This window comes from Arachis ipaensis, chromosome B3, assembly GCF_059453495.1.
Source record: "Arachis ipaensis isolate K30076 ecotype BB chromosome B3, ASM5945349v1, whole genome shotgun sequence".
NCBI lineage: Eukaryota > Viridiplantae > Streptophyta > Magnoliopsida > Fabales > Fabaceae > Arachis > Arachis ipaensis.
In genome coordinates, this window is record NC_142438.1 from 43,929,303 (window position 1) to 43,935,302 (window position 6,000).

Below are 6,000 nucleotides of genomic sequence, written 5' to 3' on the forward strand. Positions count from 1 at the left end.
AACATCTTCGATTTCCACCATCTCTTCAGCTGAGGCGTATTCTGGTGAGCTTGGTTCCTCCTGATTCCTCTCCTGCAGTGTGGTTCCGGACCTCAGGGTGATGGCATTAATGCCTCCCTTCTGATTGGGTAATGGTTGAGAGGGGATTCCAGTGGTGCTTGAAGGTTGGTTACTGGAATTTTGTGCTGAACCAAGTTGTGTCAATAAAGCTTGTAGAGTAGAGGTGAAACCATTCAGACTGGCGTTAATATTGTTCACGATGGTATTTTCCCTGGCCAGTTGTCTTTTCTCAAAAGCTTGTAATAAATCTTCATTAGAAGATACAGAAGAATGAGTAAACTGAGAGGTTTGCTGCTGATTGTTCGGTGGTCCTTGGTTTTGCCTCAGGTGAGGTGCTCGGTAAGGTTGATTTTGCTGCCTGTTGTTGTTATTATTCCACCTCTGATTTCCCTGGTTATCTCTGCCTCCCCTATTATTGTTGTCTCTCCAATTCTGGTTTGAATTGTCTTGCCATCTATGGTTATTATTTCCACTTTGGTTGTACCCTTGGTTGGGGCGGTCATAGAAGTTGTGAGTGAATGCCACCATGTTGTCTTCTTGTTGGAGCTGCGGGCATTCATCAGTGTAATGGCTGTAATCAGCACAAATTCCGCAAATTCTTTGTGGAACTAGTTGTTGGTTTTGCTGCGGTTGAGTTTGCTGAGCTTGTTGATTCAACTGCATTTGCTTCAGCAGGTTGGTCATCTCACAGATGCTTCGATTTAGAGCAGTAGTCTCTACGCCAGAAGATACTTCTGCAACGATTTTTGAACGACCTTGCTTCTGTCTGTGGTTCCGAGTAGATTCAGCTAAATCACTGATCAATTACCAAGCTTCATCAGTGGTCTTGTACTTCTTCATAGACCCATTGCTGGCACTTTCCAATGTGGTCTTATCTTGGGGCCTCATACCTTGTGTGATATAGCTGAGTAGCACGATCTTGTCATCATGTGGTGGGGGCATGCTTCCAGAAGATTATTGAAGTGCTCCCAGTATTCAAAGAGAGTCTTATTGTCATCCTAAACAATTGTAGAGATATCCTTCCTCAGTTTATCAGTAACTTCAGATGGAAAGAATTTCTCCAGAAACTCCTTTCTGAGTGTATCCCAGTTGGATACATTTGCTAGAGGTTGAGTGTAGTACCACTCTCTTGCTTTTCCCTCAAGACAGAACGGAAAAGCTTTCAGCAGAATTGAAGTTTCATCAGTGCCATCACGCCTGACAGTAGAACAGGCTGCCTGGAAATCTCTCAAGTGCTTGATAGGCTCTTGAGCAGGTAGGCCATGAAACTTGGGCATCAAATTCAGCAGTGCGGTCTTTATTTCAAAATCGGTAGCTACCGCTGGATGATGCGCTTGAAACAGTTGCATTGTAAAGTCAGGAGCTCCTTCCTCCTGAATGGTAACTCTTCTAGCTGCCATGTTTTCTGCGCGTAAAACAACCGAATCAGTAGAACGGGGGCTGGTTTCTTCCTCAAAATTTACTTTCAGATCCGCCTTCAGAGCGGGCTAACCTACGTTGTTCTCGCCTTATTCGTGAAATTGTTCTTTCAATTTCAGGATCGAAAATTAGCAAGCGCGGATCAGGAAGTGAACGTGTCATTAGACGGAAGAAACATGCAGCTCATAGTAGCAAAATTAAATAAAATGTAAATAAATAAATTCTAATTAATAAAATTAGCACTCTATTGCAACTCCCCGGCAACGGCGCCAAAAATTGATGGGAGGCAGAAGCTGGTGAATTAAAAATTTATTAAAATGGTTACGTTGCAAGTATAGTTCTTAACTCACCAAAAATCTGCCTATCAATTTAGAAATATGTCACAGAGAGTTTAAATTAAAATTACTGGGAGTTTTAAGTCCCAGGTCGTCTCCCAACGAGTTGCTGAAAAGTGTGCTGTTTTATTAATCAGATGTTCCAAGAAGTTGAGCTAAGTAAATTGGAATTTAAATTGAGGAATTTTAAATAATATAAATAAAAGCCTTGACTGGGAATTGATCAGTTAGAATCTCTATCATTGATGGAGTGATTTTTTTTAGATTGATTTATAATTAACGGTTACTCTGTTTGGTTATCCTTTACTAGGTAAGGAAAAGTCAAACAAGTTGGACTGCCAAATCTATTCACGAGTTACAACCCACTTAGTTCAAAGGGATTGGCGTTGGTGACAGGATAGCAATCCAACATTTAACCCAACTATAAATTTCTCCTTCGATCCTTCCAACTCAAGAGTTCCTTTTAATCAACTCCCTATCAAGTAATGAAACCACTCACGCATTGTAAATAAAGAATCCATGGCACATAAAAGGGAATTAAAAGAAGACATGATTATTGGAATTGAAATTGAATTGAAGAGAAATAATCCTTGCATTAATTAATCATAAAAGTATCTGAATGACGAAATTGAACATAACAAAGAACATGGAAGAATAAAACCAAGTTAAGAGAACAAACTAGAATGATGAAGTCTTGATGAGAAAATAACTCTTCTCAATGTTCTAATGCTAAGATCAATTGAAAATTAAAATCCTAAAAACTAGAGAGAAAAACCTAAGAGAGTGAAAAAACTAGATCTAAAACTACTGAATGAATGTCTCTGTTGTTTCTGCATATTCTCTGGCTCTAGTATGCTGTTCCGGGCCAAAAACTGGGCCGAAATAAGGTCCAAAATTGCCCCCATCGAATTCTGCAGATTATGCAGATCACACATGTCACGCGATCGCGTCGTCCATGCGAGCGCGTCGTTTGCGCTTTTTCCTCTCCATGCGTTCGCGTCGTCCACGCTACCGCGTCGCTGCGATTTGTGCTCCTTCGCGCAGTCGCGTGAGCCATGCGACCGCGTCACTTCTCGCTGGTTATCTCCTCAAATTCTTGTGTTCCTTCCATTTTTGCTAGCTTCCTCTCCAATCTCCATCTCATTCATGCCCTATAAGGCCTGAAACACTTGACACACAGATCACGGCATCGAATGGAATAAAGGAGAATTAAAAGTAAATAATTAAAGTCTCTAGGAAGTAATTTTCAAACATGTACTGAATTTAGGAAGGAAATCTAAATGCATGCTAAATTGATGAATAAGTGGGCAAGGATCATGACAAAACCACACAATTAAACACAATATAAACCATAAAATAGTGGTTTATCAGTACCACCCCCCTCTGGCGATCAAGGATCAGCAACATCTCAAGGATCAACAAGTCGGACATAGCAGCGCTGACCATAACAGCAGATCTCCTCCGAGATCGACCTTTAGTTTCAGGTAATCGCCGGAACACCAACTCTCGGGAAAATGTACCAGAGAGCGCTAGCATCCCTTTGACACGTGCACGTCGATGACGCTTACGCATGGGATGCGTCCTTTTTTTTTGTTATATAATACTCAGAACAAAAGGGAATTATGCTTATGGGAAAATTAACAAAGATATTTAATGAAACAAATATAAGCAAAGAAATAAAATAGAACTACAAAAAATGGAAGATCATACCCTGGTGGGTTGCCTCCCACCTAGCACTTTTCTTTAAGGTTCTTAAGTTGGACGGTCCATAGGCTCAGTCCTCTTCCTTTGCTGGATCCCTCAATAGGAAGATCTCCAGCTCCTTGTTGTTTATCACTTTCGCACCATGATACAGCTTTAAACGGTGGCCATTGACTTTGAAGAAGGTAGGGTTTCAGGGGTGACTTAGGTGGACAACTCCATACGGTACTACCTTATCCACCATGTAGGGTCCATCCCATCTTGACCTCAGTTTGCCCAGCATTAACCTCAACCTTGAGTTGCAGAGAAGGACTTGATCCCCAGCTCTAAACTCTCTCCTCTTGATGTACTTATCATGCACCGCTGATGGGTGGAAATCAGAATTCCACATAAAAACTCACCGGCAAGTGTACCAGGTCGTATCAAGTAGTAAAACTCACTTAGAGTGAGGTCGATCCCACAAGGATTGATGGATCAAGCAACTTTAGTGAGTGATTAGTCTAGTCAAGCTAACATTGAAGTGAATTGAAGTGAAATTGAAGCAACAGAATATAAAGAGCAATGAATTGTAAATTGCAGAAAGTAAAGTGGACAAAAGCTTAAAGAGCAAGAAATGTAAATTGACAGAATCTTAAATGACAAGAAATGAAAATTGCATTAAATATAAGGGGGGCTGGGTGCTGGAAATTAAAAAGGCTGAAAATCAAAGCTCAGGACAATTGCAGGAATTGTAAATTGCAGGAAATGTAAATCAAGCTCACAGCAAGCATCAAATGTAAAGTGCAGAGGAACAAGAAGATTTAAATTGCAAAAAAGTAAATTTAGAGCAATGAGAACAGAAAGCAATGAGAACAGAAGATTAAAATCAAGCTCATGTAAATTGAATTGTAAAATTACAGAAAGAGAAATTTGTAGCAGAGAAGGAATTTGAAACTTTCATAAGCCAATTTGAATTCAATACTTGAAATGTAAAAGTGCAGAAAATTAAAAGTGTTTCAAAGAGGAATTTCTATTCTACCCTACTCCTAATGCTCTCTAGCAGAGCCAGCATCCTTTTCTAAAATGGAACAGATGCCTTTTTATAGGCTTTTACAAAATTAAAATGAAATTGAAATTAAAAACCAATTACAATTAAATGAAATTCCTAATCTAACTATTTCTTGTGCCTTTGAGTGATGTCAATGAGTTCTGCTTGCTTTGAGACTTCAATGGGCTTGAATTAATTGAGTCAGATTGTACTTATGGTGGACTTTTTAAATTGGTGAAGAAGTGAATCCAAGATGGCTTTTTAATTGAAATTGGACCAGAGGCTAACTCCAGTAGAGCGCTCGGTTAAGTGAGGTAACGCAGCGCTCACTAGCCCCCTTGTGTGCCTTCAATTTGTCTCGTGCCAAGCTCACATAGCGCTCAGTGAGTTGTTTTAACGTAGCGCCCCTTACTTCCTCTTGTCTCCCTCTTCGAATCTTAGCTCTCCCATTTTGAACCAATTTCCTCATGCTTTTCTTTGTGCCAAGCCCGAAAATGTTAAAAGAGTTAACGTAGCGCTCCATTCTTGTTGCGCTTTGCTTCCTTGGCTTTGGTGAGCGCTACGTTGTTTTTTTGAACGCTATGCCTCTCTTTAATTGAACGCTAGGCTTCACGTTCTTAAGCTTTCATTTTGTTCTCTTTAATGAACGCTATACATGCTTTATATTGCAATGCATTAATGTAAGCTTTAATAATCAAATGATTCATGCATGCATTCATCTTTATTAATTAATGCTAATGTATTAACGTTAAAGCCATTTGCTTTAATAATGTATTACATGCATTTTTTCACTGGCTTTAATTAATAATGCATGCATTTCATTCATTCATTTAGCGTTCATTTCATTGGCATTATATGTTTCATGCATGCATGCTTTTATTTATTTAATTAATAATGCTAATGCATTCATGCATTGCATAATTATTAAATGCATGCATACATATGCATTAATGCATATGCCAAAGCTTCATAGTCATGGGCCATGCTTTTAAAAGCGTGGCCTAAGACATCAAAGTGTGCTCCAACTTCAAAGTGTGTTCCAAAACTCTTTTTTTCTCCTTTTTAGCTTATTTTGTGCTTTTTTACTTCTTTTTCTTCTTATTTCCTACAAAGTTTATCAAATCAAAAGATCAAATAAATATACCATTTAAGCACAAAAGAATGCAATATTTAAGCACTAATTATCAATTTCTTGTATGAAAAAGCATAGAAAAACATGACATGATGATATGTCATCACAACACCAAACTTAAATCTTGCTTGTCCCCAAGCAAGAAAAGAATCATGCAATAAAGATTGACAATCCAAGGTAAGAAGAATAGCAACTCAATATTCATGGTAGGCTAGTTTTCTATGCATGCCACAATCACAAAAGAAATGTAAATGATTGATGCTTCTATCTAGCTCATTTTATGAAATCTTTTCCTTATATTTCTTCCTTGAAACAAGCTTTTCATT